The sequence below is a fragment of the Peromyscus eremicus genome, chromosome 12 (assembly GCF_949786415.1).
Source record: "Peromyscus eremicus chromosome 12, PerEre_H2_v1, whole genome shotgun sequence".
NCBI lineage: Eukaryota > Metazoa > Chordata > Mammalia > Rodentia > Cricetidae > Peromyscus > Peromyscus eremicus.
Window position 1 is genome coordinate 17,732,863 of NC_081428.1, and position 26,112 is coordinate 17,758,974.

The window sequence follows — 26,112 nt, forward strand, 5'->3', positions numbered from 1 at the left end:
AAAGGTACCTTGACTTCAAAATTTGGATGTAAGGACATGTTGCTTTGGAAAGGAGACTCTGCTTTTGTTCCCACAGAAAGCCAAAGGCTATGGATTTGTTCCAGATTAAGATACATCAGGTTTGACCAGCCAAGACCCCCTGAAATGTCTCCAATGACACCATGGCCCAGATGATACAACATCCAGAATGGTTTGAAGGCAACTGGCTCAGACAATACAGCCTCATGGACGATTCCATAATCCTAAAATTTTCTTTGTATCCCCATAAAATACAGCCCCCCCCCTCCAGCAGGAAGTAGTAAGAGAAGCTACGCCCAAATTCCCAAATATACCAAGCTGACTTTGAAGATGTGTAAAGGTTAAAACCTTCCTTTTTAAGAAAAGAAAAGGGGAAGTGCTGTGGATGGTCTGTATGTCAAATGTGTTGCTGATTGGTCAATAAGTAAATCACTGATTGGCCAGTGGCCAGGCAGGAAGTATAGGCGGGACTAACAAAGGAGAATTGAGAGAACAGGAAGCTGGGTGAGGGAGACACTGCCAGCCGCCACCATGACAACCAGCATGTGAAGATCCTGGTAAGCCATGAGCCATGTGGCAAGGTATAGATTTATGGAAATGAATTAATTTAAGCTGTAAGAACAGTTAGCAAGAAGCCTGCCACGGCCATACAGTTTGTAACCAATATAAGTCTCTGTGCTTACTTGGTTGGGTCTGAGTGGTTGTGGGACTGGCAGGTGAGAGAGATTTGTCCTGTCTGTGGGCCAGGCAGGAAAACTCTAGCTACAGTCCTTCAAATCCTAATGTTGAAAATGGTAACTAAATTTGAGAAATCTTAAAGACTAAATGACTTCTTGGTGAAGAACTTCCACCCTATGAGATGTGAGAAAACAGTAAAATCACATTGAGTTAAAAACCACAGAGGTTTTGGGCTTCCTTACTTTAGTCAGTAGCTCTGAAATGTTTGCTCAGCACCCACTGCATATTCTTAGTAACCTCTATTCTAGCCATTTTGGAGACTCTCTTGTTTTTGACCTGACCCATTGCTGCTTGAGAAAATATTATATGACACTATATTACAAAGAAAAGAAATTTTATGGTTGAAGAATTTATGCCATTTATTTCCCTTGGGAAGTACTAAGAGTATTTCTATGCTTTGGGTACTTCTATGCATTTATGCTCCTAAGCCTTCTTCTCCAAACATTGTATGCTGAAATCAAATCATAGATGTCACTGTATTATAAAGGGAGACTTCCTTCCGTGAGAGTTTGCAAATTCATGCAAACTGGTCACTAATAACATCAGTGTCTCTGCAAAATGCCAGACAACAATGTACCTTTTCCACCAGGTGAGGCCACAGCTCAGTGGCACTATCTATGGAGAATGTGTTTATTCTTTACTAGTAAGAATCTGGTAATACTTAGAGATTCCAGCCTCCAGTACTGTCGTAAATAGGTATCAACTTTTTCTGAAGCCCTTATTTTATGATGTTCGGTTGAAACGAAACCAAAAGAAAAGGCACATGCTGTACTCTACCTTTAGTGTGCAGTTTCTGTAGTCTGTGAAGCCACTCATGTGCTCCAGCTGGCACACATGCCTGCTTTTCCTTTCTTCTACTCTGATGTAGATCCATTTCAACGTCTCTCCCTTCTTTTCTTTCCTCCAAGCTTGTGACTGATTCAAGAGTTAACCCAGAGATATAGCCTCTCTTCTAATGTCCTTTCCTCTTAATCTAAACAACCCAACCAAACTAGTGGGAACTTATGAACTTTAGACCAACAGCTGTAGAGCCTGCACGGGACTGGACTGTCTCTGCATAGCGAGACAGTTGTGTAGCTTGGTCTGCTTAATGGCCCCCCACCGGCAGCAGTATCAGAATCCTTCCCTGGTGCATGAACTGGCATTTTGGAGCCCACTCCCTATGGTGGGACACCTCACACACTCTTGAGGCAGGGGGAGGGGCTTGGACCTGCCTCTACTGAATGTACCAGGCTCTGCTGACTCCCCATGGGAGGCCTTACCTTCTTGTAAGAGGGAATGGGGGGTCGGTTGCAGGGGAGGAGGCTGGAGGGGCAAGAGGAGGGAAGAGGTGGATCTTTGATTTGTATGTAAAATGAATTACAAAAAATTCTTAATTAAAAAAATATTTTAGTAATTTTCTTTGGTATTGATTATTCTCTGAAATTATTTCATCAATCAATCTTAGTATTTACTGAGTAAACATATAATTAACATCTTATCTGTTTACTGCTATATTTATAAAGTTAAGCTAGCATGATAGTGACACAGAATTAAATACAGAAGGGGGATAATAAACATTTTTAAATGAGCGAAGTAATTGAGTATTAAGAAAAAAGTGTATTAGAAACTGTAATTTGAGTCTAATGCTGATTCCGGGATTCCCCAGGATTCCTGTGTATTTCTATATTCATCTACTTAGTTGAAAATGCAACTTCTTTAAAAAAATATTTATTTTTATTTCAGGTGTATGAGCATTTGTCTAAATTTATGCATGTGCACTGTATACATGTCCGTTGTCCATTGCCCCAGTAGGCCTAAAAGTGTTGGAGTCCAATGAAATGGAGTTACAGATGGTTGTAACTCACTGTGTAAGTGATACAAGACAAAACCATGTCTTCTGCAAGAATATCAAATAGTCTTAACCACAGAGCCATCTCTTCAGCCCTCCAATACAGGTTTGTTTTCTTTTAAGATCCAAAGTTTCAGGTTATAATCATGTCACTATTTTTTAGATATAGCCTGTGATGGCTAATTTTATGTCAACGACACAAGCTAGAGTCACTGGAGAGGTGCAGCCTCAAATGAGATTATATCTCCTTAAAATTGGGCTGCAAGAAAGCATATAGGGCATGTTAATTTGTGATCGATGTGAAAGAGTTCAGGCCATTGTGGGTGGGCCACTCTTGGGCTGGTTGTTCGGTAAGAAAGCAGGCTGAACAAGCCATGTGAAGCAAGTCAGTTAGGAGCACTCCCTCCATGGCTGCCCAATCAGTTCCTGCCTATAGGCTCCTGCCCAGTTTAGGTTCCTGTCCTGACTTTCTTTGATGATGAACATTGATATGGAAGTGTAAGTCAAATACAACCTTTTCTCCCCAAATTGCTCTGGTCATTGTGTTTCATCATAGCAATAGTAATCCTAAGACTAGCAGAGAGAGACAGACAGACAGAGAGACACAGAGAGAGACAGAGAGAGGCAGAGAGCAACAGAGAGACACAGAGAGAGACAGAGAGACAGAGACAGAGAGACACAGACAGAAAAAAAAAGAATGAATATGAGTCAAAGAGACAGAGAGGACAGCAAAGGAACTGGAAAGGAGGAGAATGAGGTCATTCTATCGTAATTCTGCTGAACACAACAACAGCTTGTACAAAGACGACTTGTTGATCAACTAGTTCTGTGAGATTGGGAAGGAAAGAAAAAGGACACATGTAACAACCCTGATGAATCTCACAAAAAGCAACAGTAGCAGCAACAACACTGTGGTAGGCAAAAGAAAACAACAATCTAAATTCTGTAATATTTTTATCAAAATATAAATATTAATAGTCAAATTTTATATGAAATACTCACAATGATCCATTAATATTAAAGGGAAATTTCAGCTTATACTAATATACCAATATTTAATAATAAAGTAACTAAATTATTTAACTTAAAATTCTGAAATTTATTATGTATGTTTTCTCAGGACAAAACTACTATTTTACAATTTCATTTATTTCTAGTTTCAAATTGAAATAGCCTCAAGGTTTAGGAGTCATTTTAGAACTATATGTACAATTTTAGGTAATAGACACTTAAACATATTGACAGTGTATCTCACTAGAAATGTGCTACTTCATGTATATTTTAATAATTTATAAATACATTGTGTAAAAGCCAAACATAAGTACTCAAATATGTCATTTTAATATATATAAAATATATTATATCTGTATATATTTAACTATTATATAAGATATAAAATAAATAGCATAATTATATGTAATAATTACATTTTAATATGTATTAAAATAACAAATATAAGGTATTACAAAGTCAGGATATATGTATTGTGCCATGTTAGTTGAAGTCACACACTTCACATACTTTTGTGGTGAAATGTCAATAAAAGCAATCTGGAGATGCTCACCTTCAATATTACAGGTTTTCTTCTGACTTACTTCAGCCTTCATGCTTTCAGAACTTGCCAAGGTAATGACTTTAAGGTCTTGTTTGGTATTGCTTACATTAGGACTCCATAGCTCAAATTCTACGTGGATTGGTGTCTGGAACAGATGCTTTTTAAAATGCCAAGGTAGTTTGCAACTGCAATCACTGAGTCAGAGTTTAAATCCAACATCTGGCACTATATGTCAGCACCTGAAGTAAATAACACTCCTACTGATGTAGTTGTCTGGCCCAATAAATGTATTCATCTGAAAGTGTCATTGAGAGATGTCATGATTTATTACAGCTCAGGCATCTTCAAAACACACTATCGTCCACTTTTCAATAGAATATTTACACCAAGAACAATGCTGGCAATTCCCACGTCGTGTTTTCTGCAATCCAAGTATGGGAAAGACAGATAAGGACATAGTGAATTGAATAATGAAGTACAGATGCCGGAAGAAGGGCAGTTACTTAATGACAGAGAAAAATAAAGTGACAGTCAAGCCAGACTCTGGCTTCCACTGCTCCTGAACTTCCTGTAGTTTCAGTGTGGACCCAGTCACCTAGTCTGACTTAAATGACAGGTTATTAATCCAGTTTACCAGCAATCCTCTTGTAAAACCTGTAAATCTTTTAGGTGTATATTTTTTTCATGAAAAACAAATTCCAGAAATAAATGAAATAGGAAAATTACTTCTTCTAGTGGCATGATTGACAGAATGCAATACATTCAAATGAAGCAGCTTGGCAAAAGAGCTAGCCTAAAACTAACCTTCACAAGCCAAATAGAAATAAGAGCCGAGCGATGAACAGTATATGGACAGGTATTTGGTCTTAAAAGTGCACAGTGTTTAAACAAATAAGTGACTGCAGTGTTTTTTACTGTCATAAAATGGGACAAAAACACAGAACAATACTTTGCTAGAACAACCTGTTGAATACGGGGATTTTCTCAATGATTCAGGCTGGGATACACTTGATATGTTATTTTCTTATTACTTCATTGAGCCTGCTAAAATGTGGCATTTCTTTATTCATCTGATTGCCTCATAATTCACAGATAAGATTCCTTCATAAAGGAATTTTGAAAGCTAATATGTATTCTTAGTTAAATATTTCCTGAGAATTATCAGTCTTAAAGATGACAATATATCTGTAGTACTATTATAACAATGCTTCTAGGTTTGCCAATGGAAAAATCTTGTCAAATGCATAAAAATGCAGTTACTTAAAAATACAGTAGGCTTAGACAAATTTTGTCTTGTTAAAAGAGTGAAGAACAGAGCTATCTATCACATACTTGCATCAAATTGGCAGAAATTGCAGTAATCAATGCCTAAACTAATTAATATGTATAATGACCATTGTGCTTATTGAATGAAATGCTATTCTTTTTACTTCTGTAGATTATTATTTCTGTCAAATGAGCAAATGTTTAGCATGATTGGATGAAACTATTAGACAGTTCACATACATATAGACACTTGTTATGAAAAGTTATTAGTGAACAACTGAATATTTCTACTCAACCAGCAAAACGAACCCCAAGGAATAAAAATAATGTGTTTTTGAATTAAAACTACTACTTAACTATTAAATATATTTAATTGTGACTGCTGGCCTTAATTTGAACACTGTTATCACTTAAGGTGAGTGTTATTAGTGTGTTTTGTGTGTGAGTATGTTCAAAGTACAAGTTAGCAATCTATTTTAAGTTTCATGCATAGAGTAATGATTTTTATCAATGCCTGTTTTGATTTTGAAATAGAATTTCAATACTCCCTTGTCTCAATTCATCATGTTTAAATCATTTTTATGGCCTTGATGAGCATTGAAAGAAGACATTTACTTAATCAATGATCATCCATTAAAAGCCATTAAAGTGTATGGCCAGCTATATTTTCTTGGAAGAGTTCACTATAATTTCATATCTAGAAAGCTGTTGCAGGATTATCTAAGTGCCCATGAGTTTTAAAAAATAGACCATGTGACTTTAATGAGCAGAAGTCAGTAAAGAAACTCATGGAGTTATGAAAGGCTTTTCTTACTCATGATCACATATAAATTCATTGCTATTCAAAGTCAAGCATTCATGTGGGAGCAAAGACTCTGAAATATACCTTTGATTTTTCAAATCAGCCTGTTATAAACTGTGTAGGCTTCAACACAAAAATGCTAAATTTCTAATCCTGGGACTAATGCTCTCCTATATTATCGAATTATGAACAGTAGATCATAATGGATAACTTTTTTTTAAATCAATATGAATATTTCTTATTCAACTGAATTGCAAGGATTGAAAGTGTAAACCTTTATTATTGTTATTTAAAATATTTACCAACTGTGAGTGATAAGAACTAATACTTTCCTAAAGTATTTAACACAATACCATACCATTACAGAAATAATAAGGCTTAGAAGTTTGGTTCTTTTGAGTTGCTTTTATATAATGAAACTGCTTAGTACTAGAAGTTAGCAACATAAGATACACAGTAGCTTTAGAGACCTTCATTGTCTATCTACTTGTTGATGTTGGTCTTGGGGAAATGGAGCATACTCTGATCTTCACTTCCTGGAGTGAAGTCTGGACATATGCTCCTAGACTCTGGTGAATGCCTGGAATTACAGGTCATAGCAAGTTCTACATATTATGGTTTTTAGTCCCTGTATTCCTGCAGTATTTAAATATAACATTTGAGTTCGTTTTCCTTTTTTAAAAACCTAATGTCTCCTTTTCATCATTATTCTATTCCCCCACCATGGCACCATTCTTAAATAAAATAGTTTTCCCTTGAACTATTTGCTGAAATACAACAAAATAACTTATGGGATAAAGTTAATTAATAACTAATGGAATGCACTGAACAAAAGGAATATTTATGACCTAGGTGAAAACAATGAACTAGTTTAAGATTTCATTGTAATACTCAGAATGACATTCAAAATAAAATCTATGATTTTTTGAAAAATTTCGTTTAAGGTTTTCAAACAGTAATTTATCATAGGCAACTGATACTGTAGTAAACAGCTCCCTAGAGAGTAATAAAATTCTCACTGAGGACCTGTGCTATACATGTAGATGAAGGCACATTGACCTGAAACTTTATGTTCAAGAAGGGGGAAGAAAGATGGTCAAATAATGTTAACTAAAAGATTGTTAGCTGCAAACTACTCATTAGACTCTATATTTTTACCAAGCAGCCAAGATCACTTTTAACTTGACAGATTTTCTGCTGTTATCAGTCTAGTCTTATTCTATTGTTTCCTGGATGAAGTTCTACATTCTTCAGCCTTGTGTGTGTGTGTGTGTGTGTGTGTGTGTGTGTGTGTGTGTGTGTGTGTGTATGTGTGTGCGTGTGTTTCTTTCAAAGTGACAATCACTGGAAATTCAACAGAACGCTGGTGGGGGTTGGTTAATACAACTCCTTACTGACTTTCACAAGATCAGTACAGCAAAGGATAGGAAAGTGAGACACCAGACTCATATACAAGAAAGAAGTAAGATGTGAGGTCTCATACAAAGAGGGACTTGTACAGTATAGAATCAGGTACATAAAATGATAATCAGTAGAAGAAAGACTCAGGTAATTCTGCTGTAGACTACAACTTTATTTTGAATACCATTTCCACATTTGAGCAATTGTCCCTCCGATATATCTTTACTCCTCCAGGTAGAATGAGAATTATTCAGGGTAGTCTCCTGTACATCTATATTGAGAGCATGGATGATCTAGAACTCTCATTAAGAGACCCATCATCAAAATTATAGATCAGCACAAGGATGGTTAAAGAGATATTGATTTTTATTTTTAATATCTCTTATATTTTTGAGATTATAATTACATAATATCCCCTTTCTTTCTTTAAGCCCCTCCCATAAACCTCTCCTTGTGCTTTCTCAAATCATCATCTCATTTTTATTAATTATTGTTTCATACATAGATGTACATACATATATATTCCTAAATGCATAATACAGCTTGCTCAGTCTGTATAATATTATTTGTATGTGTGTTTTCAGGGTTGACCATTTGATACTGGCTAATTGATTGGTGTGCTTGTCCCTGGAGAAGATTATTTCTTACACTTGTAACATTCCTTAGTTGCCCAAAGCTTTTTTTGTAAGGCACATCTATTGTCCTTTATTAGCTCATGTTTAGGTAGTCATGATGACAAGACTGTATGGGTATACCTTCTGACAGTACAAGGAGACACAGTATCATGACAAACTCTCTGTTCCTCTGGCACTTACAATCTTTTTTTTCCTTCTTCTGAAATGATTTTTGAGTGTTAGGTGTGGGAATTATTCTGAAAATGTATCCACTGGGAATGGGCCCCATAATTATTCATTTCTATTGGTTGTGGTTTTCATGTGTTGCAAAGAGCTTTCTTGATGAGGGGTGAGAACTACACTTATCTTTGAGTATAAGGATATTAAGATTCTTGTTAGGGTAGTTGTACTTTCTTCTCCATGAACCATGAGTTCACTAGCCTTGGGTAGCCGGATAGATACCCAGTACCAGGAATGATTTCCTCTCATACAGTTTGTCTTGAGTCCAATTAGAGAGTTGTTGGTCACCACCAAAGCATGTGTATCATTACTGTGCCATTAGGGTGATCATGCAATGCTGGTGCTTGTTTTAGTTCATAGGCACCATAGCTAGGTTGTTTCCCTCCATTGGAAGCTTGTAAGAGGTATTCTGCTACCATAAAAACTAGTCTTCATGAGGGAGACATTTAGGTCAGTCCACCTCAGGGAACTCTGGGCCCTGTGTTTGAAGTACAAATTGTCTACAGCAAAAGGGACTTACATCTCACCTCTGTGGAGGAAACAAAGGACAATAGAAATAGCCTGTGATGTTTCAAGAGTCTCTTAGACCACCCTGATCTACAACTCAAAAGCAGGCTTGATATTTTCACTTGTTGTATATTCTTTGCCTGGAGTAAGATGGAGGCTTACAGATGATAGTGACAGAAACAATGAACATGATTTTCAATTTTTGGTGACAACAGTAGCACGGAGAGAAAACATGGTCAGTTCTATAAAGCTAGTCATTTGTGTCTCCTGGAAATTCTACAAACTACCCAATAACTTTTAACAAATTGCTTTTGGATGAGGCTAAGTAAACATAATTATGGTTCTTCATTAAAGAATATTCTGCACCACAGAAGACACACAGATGGTGAATAAATATAGAAAAAGCTACCCTCTGTTTAATGTCATCATGGAAGAGCACATTAAAGCAAAAAATTAGTTATCACCACACTCATTAAAATGGGTAAAATCAAACAGATAGCACCAAATGCTGATGAGCATGTTGAACCAGGAGAACACTCATTATTTGCTTGTGGGATGCAAAATGGCACTACCATTTGGAAGACGATTTGGCAAAGATTTTAACAAAACAAAACCTGACTAGCAGTTGTATTCCCTGGTATTTATCTCAAGAAGTTAAAGGTATATCCTCACCAACAGACCACATAGGCATGTTTAGAGAAGATTTTGTTCACAATTGGAACTATACTAACTTTCCTTAAGTTAGTGGACAATTAAGTTGTGGTTTAATAAAGAGATAAATATTATTTGGTGCTAAAATGTCTTCCTGTCCACTAATTTAATCGTGTAAAGGAAATGTAAATCTGCATTATTATAAGGAACTCATCTTAAAGAGAGGCATATTACTTGATTTCAGCTATTTTTCAGACATAGTTTCACTGTGCTCCATGTTAGTCTTCAGTTTAAGACTCTATTGCCTCAGTTATGAAGAGCTGAGATTACAAGTATGCACCAAATCTAGAAGTATGTGAATTGTTCTTCCAAATGAATGAAAATGTGCATCTGTAGGACTGAGACTGACAATTATCTAGATGTACTTCGGATCATTTAGAGTAGCTTAAACATTTAACCTATCTTAAAGAAAACAACCTGAGAAGGACAGATAAAGCAAGGTGTAAGTATAGATAAACTGAGCCCTCCCCAGTCACAATACAAGTGATCCAGTCAATCAAATGCAGTAAATGTGTCATTTCTCAGTCTCCTGTCAAAACTAAGAATACAGGAGAGGATATGACACAGTAATAGAGCTCTGATTGGCATGCTAAATTTCCTGGGTTCCAGCCTCAGCTTGGGAAAAAAAAAAAAAACTCACAAAATTTTAGTTGTTGCAATAATGCAGTTGAGTTTACTTCTCTCATATTTCTACCATTGTTGATGCCTAACAACTTATAAGAAGTACACAGAACAACTCAACAGGGAAATGCTGGAGCTACTGAGGTCATAAATCAAATGGACCTAACAGATATTTATAGAACATTTCACCTAAACACAAAAGAGTATACCTTCTTCTCAGCACTTAATCTAACTTTCCCCAAAACTGAACATGCGCTTGTATTCAAAAAAGCCTCAATACACAAAAGAAAATTAAAATAGCATCATGCACCCTACTTGACCACTAAGAATTAAAGGTGGATATAACAACAACAGACAAAATAGAATGTTTACAAATTCATGGACACTGAACAACATAATACTTAATGAAAGATGAGTCAATACAGATATTAAGAAAGTAATTAAAAACTTTAAAGAACTGAATAAAAATAAAACCAACATATGCCACTTATGGGACAAAAGGAAGGAGTTCCTTCCTAAAGGCAAGTATAGAGCATTGAGCACCTATATGAAAATAAAAAAAAAAGAGAGAGCTCTCATATTAGTCACTTAACAGCATTTCTGAAAGCTCTAGAACAAAAAAATACAAATCAAACCCCAGGGGAGTGGATGACATGAGAAAGTCAAACTCAGGCCTAAAAACATAAAATAGAAACATCACCAACGATAATACAACATACATAATCAATGAAAACAGATGGTTTATTGAGAAAAATCAGTAAAACTGGCAAAAATCCTTAACCAAATTAACATAAAGGCTGATAAAAAGATCCAGATTAACACAATTAGAAACAAAAAGGGGTGTATAACAAAAGACACCACAGAAATACACAGACTCATAAGCACAAGCTTTAACAAGCTATACTCTACCAATTCAGAAAAAAAGAAAAAAAAATTTTAAAGTGGATGGATAATTTTCTCAGAATATCCCACCTACCAAAGATAAATCAAGATCAGATAAGCAATTTAAACAGATCTATAGCTTCAAGTGAAATATGAACAGTAAATAATCCCCCTCCCCCCAAAACAGCCCAGGACCTGTTGTGGGATGTTCTATATGTTAAATGTGTTGTTCTGATTTGTTAATAAATAAAACACTGATTGGCCAATAGCCAGACAGGAAGTATAGGACAAGGAGAGAAGAGAATTCTGGGAACAGGAAGGCTGAGTCAAGAATCACGAGCCAGACACAGAGGAAGCAATATGTAAAATTACCGGTAAGTCACAAGCCACGTGGCAACTTATAGATTATAAGAAATGGGTTAATTTAAAATAAAAGAACTAGATCACAAGAAGCCTGCCACGGCCATACAGTTTGTAAGCAATATAAGTCTCTGTGTGTTTACTCCATTGGGTTGGGTCTGAGTGGCTGTGGGACTGGTGGTTGAGAGAGATTTGTCCTGACCATGGGCCAGGCAGGACTGGAGAAAACTCCAGCTACAAGAACCGGATGACTTTTATATGGAATTATACAAGACTTTCAATTAATTAATGGTAATACTCCTCAAATTATTCATTAAAATAGGAAAAGAAGATTGCCCAAAGTCTGTAGTTATCCTGCTATCTAAACCACATGAAGTCCCAATAAAGAGAATTACAGAACAATTTCCCTAATGAAAATATAGCCAAAAGTTTTCAATAAGATACTTGCAAACTGAATCCAAGAAAACATCAACAAGATCACTCACCATGATCAAGAAGGCTTCAAGAGATTCTTAGATTGTTTAAAATACCTAAATAGGTAAGTATACTTCACCATATAAACAAACTGTAAGATAAAAACCGCATCATCTCTTTAGATAAACAAAGGACCTTTGGCAAAGTTTATCACCCCTTTGTGATAAAAGTCCTAGAAAGTCTAGAGATAAAAGGAATATATCTTAATATAATAAAGGTGAGTTACAGCAATCTCATAGCCAATATCAGCCTAAGTGGAGAGAAACTTAAAACATTTTCACTAAAATCAGGAATAAGACAAGGTTTTCCTCTCTCTCCGTATCTCTTCAATATAATTCTTCAAGTCTTAGCTAGAGCAATTAAGACAACAGCAGGAGATGAAGGGGATACAAAAACCAAGAGAAGAAGTGAAAGTATCCTTATTTGTAGATGATATTATAGTACAAATATTACTCTGTAAATCCAATCAAAAAATTTTACAGTTGATGAACACTTTCAGGAAAAAATCAGGATATAAAATTAGTACAGAAAAATGTATACCCTTCCTATATACAAATGACAAACTGGCTGAGAAAGAACTCAGTGAAACAACACCATTCACAACAGCCTCATTAAAAAAAACCAATCTTGGCATAATTTCACCCAAGCAAGTTAAAGACTTGAAGAAACTGAAGAAGATATCAGAAGATGGAAAGATTTTTCCATTCCCATGGATCTGTATGATCAACATTGAAAAATGGCCATGCTACCAAAAGCAAAAGCTATCTACAGATTCAATGCAATCTCCATCAACATTCCAAAATACTTTTTCACAGATCTTAAAAGATTTTCAGCTTCACGAAGAAAAAAAAAAAAAAGCTACAATAGCTAAAACAATCTTGAATGACAAAGAAGTGCTGGAGGTCTCACCATTCCAGATCTCAAATTATACCGCAGAGTTACAGTAATAAAAATATATAGTATTGGAACTAAAACAGACACATCTATCAATGGAATTTAATTGAAGGTCCAGACACAAATTCCATACTTAAAGACCCCTAGCTTTTGATAAATAAACCAGAAATACACACTGGAAAAAAATTATACATCTTCACCAAATGGTGGTGGTCAAGCTGGATGGCAGTATGCACAAGGATGCAAATAGATCCATACTTTTTACCCTTAATTCAAAATGGATCAAAGACCTCGACATAAGGCCAGATACCCTGAATCTGATAGTAGAGAAAATGAGGGATAGCCTTAAACTCATTGGCAAAGGAAAATACTTTCTAAACAGAGAAGCAGTAGAGCAGGCACTAAGAACAACAATTAATAAACGGGACCTCATGAAACTGAAAAGCTTCTCCATGGCAAAAGACAGCACTATTCAGGCAGAGGATAGTTACAGAATGGAAAAAGAGTTTTTCCAACTACCCGTGAAATAGAGGCCTCGTATCCAAAATGTATAAATAACTCAAAAAACTAGATATCAAAAAACAAATAACCGAATTTTAAAATCCCTGAGAAACACTTAAAGAAATGTTCAGCATCCTTAGCCATCAGAGAAATGCAAATAAAAACCACTTAGAGATTTCATCTTACACCTGTCAGAATGGCTGAGATCAAAAACAAAAGTAACAACTCATGCTGGAGAAGATATGGAGTAAGAGGAACACTCATCCATTATGGGTAAGAGTGTAAACTTGCACAGCCACTATGGAAATCAGTGTGGTGGTTCCCCAGGAAGATGTGGGAATATCCAACCAATATCTGATTTGATTTAAGGCCCACTCCATAATATCAAACATATTCTTGACACTGCTTGGGTTTCTAAGAACCTGAGACTGGTACGTCGCAGAACTAGGGGAAAACCAAATAAGTAAGTTTGCAATAAAATGACTCTTAATGACATTCTGCTATACTCATAGATCAGTGCCTTGCTCAGCCATCATCAGAGAAGATTCCTCCTGCAGATGGGAACAAATACAGAGACCCACAGCCAGACAATGTGAAGAGAGTGAGAGACCTTGTGACATTGGCCCTAAATATTTCCCTCAACTCTCTCCCCTCAGGGATCAGGGAACTGAGCAGAAAAGGAAATAGATTGTAAGAGGCAGCTGGATAGGTGGTACTAAGGAAACAAAGCTTCTAACCCCAGCAGGAACTGCACATGTAAGCTCAGAGAAACTTGTGGCAGACGTAAAAGTCCTGAACAAGAGAAGAGATGTGAACACATGACCCCATCCTTAACCCAAAAGCTTTCTTATAAATGAAAGATTAATTTTCTCTTAGGAAGCCTGGCTGGGGAAATAAGCCATTCTTAAACGGGGGTGGGGGTTGGGGGGGGTTGGGGGAGGCATGCCTAACAGTAGATGGTCAACACAAAAAGAACTTGAAGACATCGTAGGAGGTTACAATGTTGTGAAGGAGCATTTTCCTTTTTCACTTTACCTTATAGGTTCTTTGTGTTTATATTATGTTTCCAGCTTTGTGTTTTGATGGGACTCGTGTGTGAGTGTGTGTGTGTGTGTGTGTGTGTGTGTGTGTGTGCATCTATATTTCTTTCTTGTGCTTTTTCTTTGGCTCCTTTTCTTCTGTTAGTCTGTTTAGACATTCCAATCTGTGTCACTGTTGTTGTTGTTTTATCTTATCTTGTCTTATCATTACTCCTTAAATGCTTATTTATTTTCTAAAGAGAGACAGAAAGGGTGTGAATCATGATTGTAAGGGAGGTGGGAGGAACTGGGAAGAGTTGGGGAAGGGGAAACCTTAAGCAGAATATATTAAACAGAAGGTATGAAAAAATACATTTGCTTATAAAAGAGAAAAGATGTATCCATTAGAGATTCCCAAGAATATAATCAATCAGTGTAGATAATTCAGATTTTATGCTTTTCTTAAATATCTGTTATTATGCTTATGGTTGCTCCATTTTAATGTAAGAAAATTATAATTTCTGTAATATTCCACCCTATTAATATTGATGAGAAGTGATAGGATATGCAAATCTCATTCATAATTGTGCTACAAAATGGCAGCGTTAATTAACTCATCAACTGAAAATCCCCATGTGCCCTGCAGCACTTTCTCTACCGGAGCAGATTGTAGAGGCTGTCTACTCTTATTGGTGCAGTAACACAAAATGCAGATGGCTGGTCACCACTTTAATTTCACACGGTGCAATGTCTGCCTGAGGTATTTATTGCAAAAAAGTAAATGAATAAAAAAATGAAATAACTGGTTTGGCTTGGTTTTTGGTTTTTCTTTTGGGTTTCGTTTTGTTTTGGGGGAAGTTTGGCAGGGTGCAGGGGTGGAAAGTGGGGAGAGCAGTGTGGAGTCCACAGAGAATCAATAGAGGTTGAAAAAGAAATAAACAAGGAGGAGGACATGACTACTCCTAAAATATGGAGAAGATTTTTATTGTAGATATAAGGGAGAAAGCAGACAGAGGGAAGAGTCCAGACTGAACATGGCTGGCAGACTAAACTGGAGAGAGAGAGAGAGAGAGAGAGAGAGAGAGAGAGAGAGAGAGAGAGAGAGAGAGAGAGAGAGAGAGAGAGGAGCTGCTGCTGAGCAAGACGTGGCCCAGGTCTAGAGGCCAAGAGACCAGCATACCAAAACAGCCTGATTATATAGGAGTCAGGCTGGAGGAAGGGAAGCAGAACCCCAGTCTTAGGTAGTGAGAGGTGTAGGGTATAGGATGAGAAGTGCTTGGAGGAGCCACAGGTACTGAGTGATGCTGGGAGAGTTGCCCGTGTTTGCTTTGATTTGTTGATAAGTACCTCAGTTAGCCATTTGTCCTGGGTTTCAGAGACCTAACAGTAAACTGTTCCTAATACTGGTTGAGAGCTTCTAGGTCATCTTTAAGAAGTACTATGCTATATTAATGAAGAGTGTATGTAATTTTTACAAACTTTTTATCCTTTCACAGTAATTAAAAGTATCAGCGTAGGAGTCCTTGAGATGGCTCAGTGAATAAAGGCATTTGTTAAGCTGAATTGAAGACGTCAATTCAATTCCCAGATCACAAGTAAAGTTGGAAGGAGAAAGCAGGTTCTGTAAAGATCCCCGCTGAACTCCCAGCATGAAACTATGACATACACCCAGCTTGGGCCAAATAAATAAATAAAGTATACTTTAAAAAAAATATGCAGTGTACTTTGAAGTATATATGTGGATTCCAGAGTCTAGTAGGAATTTTACCTGGCAGAGATTTAGTTTGAGATGAAGTGTCCTTTGCTGAAGTCCTAGATCAGTGGTTAAAGGTCTTAGTCTCTTTTAAAGGACCTGATGTCAATACTCAGTATCCTCATTGGGTACCTCACAACCACCTGTCTATAGGTCCATGGGATCGAATACCTCTGAGTTCTACAGGTACCTGCACTCAAATGAACATACCCACATAAGACACACATAAGCACATATAATAAATAAACAAGTCAATCAATCAATCAAAAACAAGTAAACCCTTTTTTTTAAAGGTGAGGTGTCTAGTTGAATTTGTAAGGAAGATAGTTTCTGGGAAGTCTGTTATTACATATATTATCACTGGGCATTGTATATTTAATTAAAAATTAATGATGTGTACACATGTGCAACCCTAAGTTAACTCTGTAGATTGTGGATACATACATGCACACACACATATATATGTGTTATTCTCTTTTGCTTTCTATTGCTATGATAAACATCATGATTGAAAGCAAATCAGGGAGGAGAGGCTTTCTTTAGCTTCTATTTTCTTTCTTTATATTTTTTCTTTGTCACAGCCCATCACTGAGGGAAGTCAGGGAAAGAACTCAAGACAGAACCTATAGGTAGGACCTGAAACAAAGACCATAGAGGAATGTTTATTACTGGTCTGCTCCTCATGGGTCCTGTGCTTGCTTTCTTATACTAGATGGTCCCACCTGCACAGTGAAGGCATTGGCCACATTGGGCTGGGCCCTTGCACACCAGAATTAGTCAAGAAAATATCATACATACATATCTACCGATCAATCTGAGAGAGGCTTTTCATCAACTGATGTTCCCTCTTTCCAGATGACTCAGCTTGTGGCTTGTGGAAAGGTGACAAAAATAAACAAACAAATGGAAAAAAAAAAGATTCCAAAAAATTCCTCTGAAGAAACAATCAACCAGCAGAAACCATTCCTTGTCAAGTTTATAATCTAATTGTGTATGTTGTCTCCAAGAGGTTAAGTTCATACTAATATTGCAATATAAAACATGATATGACTTTAAAAGTCATAAAATACTTAAGAATTTCAACATTTAAAAGTTTAAGTTCTCTTTATGTATCTGATAACTTTTTAAAATTCCAAAGTCTCTTGACTGTGAGCATCTGTAAAATCAAAATCAATCGAAAATACTTTCTCATTCCAAGAGTGAAGAACTGGGATTATTTTACAGTCAAATACAGCAAAACTCAAATTTAACAATAAAACATTCAGTGTCCAATATCTATGCTTCTCCTACAATCTTCTGTAGTCAAAGGACTTGAGACGCTCCTTTACTCTGGGTCTGCCATGCAGACACATTGAGCTTATTGCATAGGCTCAGGTCAGCTCACTGTATACCGGCTACTGTCCTTGGAAGACATGCCATGGTCTTAGTGCTCTCCACTTGGTCTAAGGATACACATTCACCAATGGCCTCCTGACAGCTCTTCAGGGTCTTCAATACTAGCAATGGTAACACTCAGCTTCTCTCTATAACCTCTTCAATCCTGGGGTATCCAGTGTAACCAAAGTGCATTTTCACCAGTGACCTCTCCTGGACTCTCACAGAACCAGTCCTCAGCTTCTCACTGCTCTCCGTGACCCAGTCCGTCTGCAGCTTTCATGTCTTCAAAATCAGTAGCAAATGGGAGACTCTTACATATTCCCAAGTTCATCTATGAGCTTGAGACGCAGCCTTGGCCCGCTCTGGACCACAGCTTCTGTGTGCTGATCCTGAGTTAAATATTCCCAGACGATTTTACCTCAGAAACGCTCATATCTTCTTGATAACAGCTGGTTTCTCAGCAGCAGCAAAAACATCCATTGTCTCATTAAAGCAAGTATTACATTTCAGTGGTGCTGTCTCCTATTATTCATAACTGATTCTTTACCCCAAGACCAGACCCTACACATTCTCAATTCAGTGTTTTATAAAAAAGGCCCTGATGAGTATTTGAGACTCTAACACTTTCCTCTGAAACTTTGCAAACCAGGCTTCTGGCATCTGTATTGTCCTCAGCCCTTTCTCCCAAACACCCGTAACAGCTCATTAAATTCTGAGCACTCAATGGATTTTCAAGTCAAATGTTGCAAATACTTCCACAAAACTCTCTGAAACACTGTGATTATGCCTGTCACAACAATACCCCATGAACCTGGTAACCATTTCTTTTCTACTTCCTATTGTTCTATTGTTGTAATAAACACCAGAACCAGTTTAACTCAGGAGCAAAGGGTTTACTTTGTTTATACTATCATGTCCCAGTTCATCACAGAGGAACTCAAAGCAAGAACCTGGAGCACAAGGTAAAGCAGGGGGTGTGGAGAAAGGCTGCTTACTGGTTTGCTTAGTCATGTTTGTTCAGCTTGCGTTTTCATAAGTCTAAAGATCACCTGCTGAAGGGGTGCAATACCCGTATATGCTGGGCACTCCACCAAAAATCATTAATCAAGAAAATGCCCCCACTGACTTGCCTACAGGCCAGTCTGATAAAGGCATTTTCTCAGGGGAGGTTCCCTCTTGATGGATGATTCTAGTTTGTATCAAGGTGACAAAAAAAGTACCAGGCTTTGCTTTGTTTTCTTGGGGGAAATTTACTGTCTGGATTTGTATAGTTTAGCTCTGGTTATTTTATGACGTATCTGAACGTATACGTTTGACCACTTCAGAAACTTAAAGCTTAATTGTGTTTTCTATCTAAAATAAAGCAAATCTACAATGAAAATAAAAAAGATTCCATCCTGTACCCCCTTCTTTACCAAAAATGTATCTTTATACATATAGAGTGGACTTTGTTTTGTAAATTCAAATAGAAGCACATTTTTAGTACTCACTTATGATTGTATTTATAAAAACCAATCCCTGGGGTCCTATAACAAGCAAAAGCAGATATTTTTTTCTTCTGAAGGCAGTTTGCCCTGGATACACTTACACTGACCATCTAAATGACTATTGTTCATGTTATATAGAGTGAATACATTGACAAAGGTCGCGTTCAAGCATCTCTTTCATTACACAGCCCATTAATCAGGGAATTGCTGCCTAGTTCTACTTGAAGGCTCCTGATGTTATGTTCTTTTTTTTTTCCTTTTAAATAGGAACTTATGACTCTTCTTGCTTTTGTTTGTTAGTTGTTTTCATATTTTTAGACTTGCCAGTCCTTGATGCCCAAACTCGATTACATGTGTGTATGAAAGCTCCTATTTTTCTCTGCCATAACCATATGCCTTCAAAAGGTATTATCCAGAAACACTAAAACCATTGAGCAACTAGAATGCCTGGCCAGCAATTTATCTCTTTGTGAATGTGATGCCTGTGATACTGGGAAAAAGAATTGTTCCTGCAGTGCTCTCGCCAGTTTATGAGCTTTGTTTTGATGTAAAATTTTATTTTTACCTTAAGCCATGACTTTACTTATAACTTATTTGTTTAATTTCTCTGTTTCACAGATAAATATAGGACCTTTAATGATAAACTAATCTCTTTCATAATACCCAGGCTACATACAGTTATGTAAGGTAAAAGAAGTCATTGTTTTCTCTGCATTGTTATTCTGGAGCCTTGTTGTCTTACATCTACTTTTCTCTAGTCTGATGCCCTATACTTTAATTTCATCTTTCATAATAATGTATGTATACCCCTAAAACCTTGTACTTCCTCAAGAACTACTCTTTGTATATTTTCTTATTTCTTATTTTGTAAAAAAAGACTGAAAATTATATAAATCATTGGATAAATTTTCATTGTAATTGAAAAGCTATGTGAAATTCCAGGCTTATAACAAAAATTGTGCAATTCCATGTCACTTTGCATGGGAATTACACAGTATTCTAATTTCCAGATTGTATAGATTAGCATATAACTAAAATATTTAATATTTCTTGTCACTTTCTTAATAATTTAAGTCATCTATAAACATATTTTTTATTAGTTGGGAAATCATATTTAGAGGAATTTTCTTTGGTTAAAATTTTGAATTTTGGTAATGTTGCTTGTTTTATATCATATTAGCTTCTAAAAGAAATTGTAGTACAGTTCATAATTTCTGAGTATAAGATATATACTATGGTTCATTTACAAATTAAAATTAAGAACACTGACTCATGACCTTTTACATATATAATAGAGAATCTAAATGATATAAAGCACAACCAAATAACTATTAAATAGATATTTATAAATACATAAGTGTTTCATAATTCACATTTGTATATGCTGTGTAAATATGTCTGAGTCCCTAAAATTTATGTTTTGAAATTAAACTTTTAATTGATATAAGGAGACAACAGCTTTGCCAGTATTATAGGTACCCAAACAATTATGTGCCTTTACAAATGATTCTTAAGGAAGCTTGTTTATTACTTCTGACATATTACCTTGTACAGCCATCATGAAGGGCCTCTGTCTGTGAACCAAGCAGGATCTCGCTTATCAGAATGTGAATCTGACAGGGACTAGATGTTAGAGTTCATCAACTTTAGTCTTAAGAGACAAATATTGAATTAATTTCACATTTTAAAAGTATTTTCTAGTCTTTTTTAATTTAACTTGTCCTTTATAATTTCACATGTATACATAATGCATTCTGATCATGTTTATACTCTTAACCTTTCCCTAGCTTCTCAATCTAAGACATTTTGCTAATATACCACAAACAGCCTGTGTTACGAATAATCTAGTGATCTAGTCTGTGTATTTCCTAGACCATAATATTAAGAACTGGTGGGACGTATAAAGAATTAAAACTTCTATCAGAAAATTATGTCCAAATTTCCCAGTATCTTACTGACCTTACTCAGGTAGATTAGTTTTGTGAATCTAGGGCAGGTAGTTATAAGCCAGAGAAGATGCCCAGACTCACAGAAGGGTACAGTTGGCTGGTCTAAAAGGTACCAAGATAAACAAGAGCTAAAATCCAAATCCTCTGGCCCAGTTTCCCCTTGGGAAGCCACTGGGAACAATATATAGACTGTGTGGAATGAATTTGAATTCCTCCTTGGACTTGTAGGTCTCTTTCTGCTGCTATTACCATAACTTTACATGACACTAGCCAGAAAGTAGAAATACAGCTTGAAAAATCTTGTCGCTGGAATTAAAAGTTATGTGCGGAAAGCACAGATGGAGGGGGATGATTTACTTCTAAATCATCTACCATTTACTGGAACATGGGTTCAATTTCCAGCACTACAAGAAAAAATAATGTAAAGAAAAAAAAAAGAAAAAAAAAAGATGTAGATGACTGGATTTTACATTAAAAGAAAATAATTCAGCAACTGATAAATAACAACCCAAGAGATTTATTGATGCAACGGAACAAGGTCTCCAGTCGTTGTTCAAAAACACAGTTTTCTCAACCCAGCTACTATTCATCTAGCACTAAAGCAGGGGTGTTCTTCAGTCTTTGGACATGGATCTCAGTGGCTACTCTACTTCCCATGGAGCAGTGTCTGTGGTGAGCTGCAAGCCTCAGTCTAGCTTCTGAGTATGAGGCAGTATTTGTAATAGTTAGATTTTTTCCCCTTATTTATATTTATGATCTGTAATAGTTTAGTAAAATTCTCTAAATATATGTATTTTTATTGGAAAGAATATTAGATATATAAAAAACAAATTTTTAAAGAACGTTTATGATATTTTCTAAAATGAAGAACTGGACATGCCTGTCAATTAACAATATTTTCCAAATTTGTAAAGATAAACAGAAAATTAGGATAGGCCAGAGCTCAGCAACTTAGGAAAAATGTGATAGTGTCATATTGAAGATAAAATATATTTATATTTTTCATAAAATTGTCTCTTCAGTTATTTTTTTGATTTATATAAAACTTCAATATGAAAACTTGCTTCAAAATCTGCATCTAATATTTATCATATATATGTATATACACTCACATGTGTATATGCACACATATATAAGTGATTATATAATTGTGTGTGCTGTATAAGATGATATAAATCTTTTCTTGTCCAAGCAATATGGAAAAGCCTTAGAGCATTCTGTGGTAGAGTTTTCTAATCCACTAGTGCTATCTGGAATCAACGCCCATACAAAAAGGAAATATCATGCGCTATTGGTTTAAAAGCATAGAGGATTCTGGGATTGTGCTGATGTTTTACAGAGATTTTCTGTGCTTGCATGTGATTCAGTTGGCTTCCTCTTGCCTTAGGATATACATGGGATTCAACCAGTTAATATCATAGTCAACAAAGGCTCAGATGAATAAAAACTGATTTCTATAAACAATGACCCAAAACTAAATACTCCATTTATATATTACATATATATTTTACCTAAAATATTTACTTTTCAGTGGGAAGAAGAGATTGTTTGGTTGGGTTGATCCAGATATCAACCTTCAAGTAGAGGGTGGGGTTTATCTAAATAATTTAGTACAAACAGCAATGGAGGATAAAGGGATAACAATAATATCATTTGAACATTTTATTTGAATATTGATTAAATAAGTAACTATTAGTTTTCTATTTTTATGGCATAATATTCAAGACAGATCAACTTAAAGAGGAAAGTTTTATGTTCATTCATAGTTTCCATCAATAATTGCTTTGTCCTTATATTGGGACTATGATGGCATTCATAGGTGAAGCACATGGTCAAAGGGGGCCAGCTGCTGACCTCATGGTGATCAGAAGTAAAGAGAGAAGAAGGAAGAGGCCAGAGTCCCAATATTCCCTTCATGGAAACACCCCTAATTACCTAATGTCCTGTACTGGGTCTCACCTTCTAAGACTTCTACCACCTCTGTATAGCACCACCAACTTCTTGACTGAGTTAACACATGGGACTTTGGAGGATATTTTGGATACAAATTTTGGCAGTACTGATTTAAACAAAAAAAATTCATAAATAAAATCAAATCTTAGTAGAAGAAAAATTTTTTCCTATCTCATGAAAAATCACCAGTCAATACCATATAATTTACTTAATATATTGATTATAGGGTTTTTTTCATTGCTTGTTTAAACAACACTCTAAGAAATGAAACTTTCAAATTGCTAGAAGAAAATATGTGTACAATACTTTAAGATATTGGGATAGGCAAAGACTTGCTCAAAATAATTCTGTAAGCACAGTAGTAAACCTGTGTTTTGACAAATGCTGTCACATGAACTTAGGCTTCTACACAGTGAAGGAAACAACTCTTAGGTACCCTATCTGTGTGTATAGTCATGTTCAACTTTACTGAACAGCTCAAATTTGATTTCCAAACAGATTAACCCAACTACCATCAAAACAATATCATAGTGATTTACAAGTACAATGTGCATATATTGTCTTAAAATAACTTTAATAGTCTATAAGAGCAGAGAGAGTGAGGATGAGCTTTTCATGGATGTGTGAAGGCAGCATGTTACTAATGAGAAAAATCATGTAAAAATAATATAAATGACAAAGCAAAGTCAGAGTTAGACGTGGTCATGCATGCAGAACTCCTTCTTCTCTAGTTAGAAAGATTTACACTGTATTTTAGGGCACTGTAAACATTATTCAATTATTATTAATTGATATAGAAATGACAATCACATTTTAATATAGATCAATGACAACAAGTACAAAGTGAAAATTAAAATAACATATCCTAAAGCTTATTTCAAACAATTAGACAAACCACTACTCTCTAGGCACACTGTTAATTAACTCATCTACAGTCTCAGTAGGATGACTCTGCGTTCAAGTTAATAGAAATGAATTAATAAAATTAATCAACTGAGTTTATATTGAATCTTTATTCATCTGGGATATTTTCCTTTATTGAAGATGATGTTCATGTCTGACAGTACTATTACAAATTCAATTTAGCCAGTCTTTCAACATAGCTCAAAATTTAAACTACATGTACTTATAAAATAAGGGTGTGTTACAAGGAGGAACTTCTATGCAATATAATTTAAATTTAATATTTCAAATAAACTCATTTTTATGCTAAATACAGGTAATATTAATATTTGCTAATATATTTGTTTTTAATAGAACTTTATCATTGCTCTCTTAGTTTAGAATATTGATTCTTTTTTAATTTATTTGTATCCATTAATTAATTAATTTTTCCCAGCTCAATCACAGTTTCCTCTCCCTCCCTCCTCTCCTCCCAATAACTCCTTCCAACTTCCCCTCTTTCCCAAACGTCCACTCCTCCTTTCTCTGCAGCAAAAGGCAGGCCTCCCATGTATATCAGACAGCTATTGTATATTAAAATGCAGCAAGACTAGGCACCTCCTCTCCTATGAAAGCTGAAGTAGACAACCCAATAGGAGGAAAGGGTCCCAAATACAGAGACAGAGACAGCCCCTGTTCCCACTGTTAGGAGTCCCACAAGAAGACCAAATTACACAACTGTAACATATGTGCAGATGGCCTAGGTCAGACGCATGCTTGCTCTCTGGTTGGCAGTTCAGTCTCTGCGAGCACCTGTGAGCCCAGGTTAGTTGATTATGATTATGATTATGATTATGAGGTTTTCTTGTGGTGTTTTGGCCCCTCAGGCTTTCACAATCCTTCCTCCCCCTTTTCCACAGGGACTGTGGGTCTCTGCATCTGTTTCCATCAGTTCCTGAGTGTAGCCTCTCTGACAGCAATTGAGCTAGGCAACAATTTATGAGAAGATCACATTATCATTAGGAATCATTTCATTGACTTTTTTTTGGGTTTTGCCAGTCATGTTTGGTTCCAACCTGGTTCTCTAGGCTGCCCAGCTTGTGGGTCGTGTACCTCTAGGCACTGTCAGGGAGAATATCATAAATATAGTCATATATGTCTGACCATGCAACAACTATAATATGTTATATACTAAAAGTTTAAATGCTAATTGAAATATTCATAATGAAATAATATTGTAACTTATACTATGATTATTTTTAAATCAGTATTTGCAATTCAATTGCTTCCATGGAATGACCATGAAGTAGAAAACTATTTTAGTTATGTTTGTAAGGCTCTGTGAGAGTATCTAACAATGATTCTACATGACGTAACATATCAGTCTCTCCTTAACTCCTGCGTAATTCTATTACAGTGATTGTGTGCTATTATGCAGCAAATATTCATGCACATGTATGTATACATATATGTATATATATATAAATAATTTAAACATATATATGTAATTTAAAATTTAAAAATAGACAAAATTATGAAGAACAGATAGTCATCCAGCAGATGATTTTGAAAAGCAGGTAAACAAGGCAATCCCTAAAATATTTGATGAAAGATTCTTTGGTAGCTATTCATGGTCTTTTTTTCCTATACTAATGACTGCATTTCACTTTCACACTTTCCTGAAAATGTCTTTTTGTTTGATTAATGAAATGAAATATAGACAACCTGCAAGCCCTGCTTAACCATAAAGGCCACTCGTGAAAATTCCACAATGAAGCAGTCTAGAGAACAGTTTTTCTGCAATTTAGTGGAAAATTATGATGCAACAAGAGACAAAACAAGTTTTAATTCTATTCATTTTATTTGATTTAAAAAATAGAAAGTCAAGACCTTAAATTTTAGAAATGTCAGCTCTTAACAGCGGGGATGTCTCCATGGTTAATAGGGTTCACCACTCTTACAGAAAAACTGAGTTCAGTACCCAGAACAATCTTGGAATTCCATCTCAAAGTGATTCCATGTACTTGTAGTCTTCCTTGAATACACAACCACACAAATATAATTAAATAAGCAGATAGATAACAAATTAGGTCTTAATAAAACAATATTAGACCTTACTAAAATAGAAAATTTAAAAGTATCCCAACTACCGAAGGATAATTTAAAGATATTCCAAATGTTTATCAATGTCACATAATTAAAATTCTAAAACAAATTTATTATCAAAGGAGAAACTTTTTAAGACACGATTACTTCTAAAGTACATGTATAATTTTT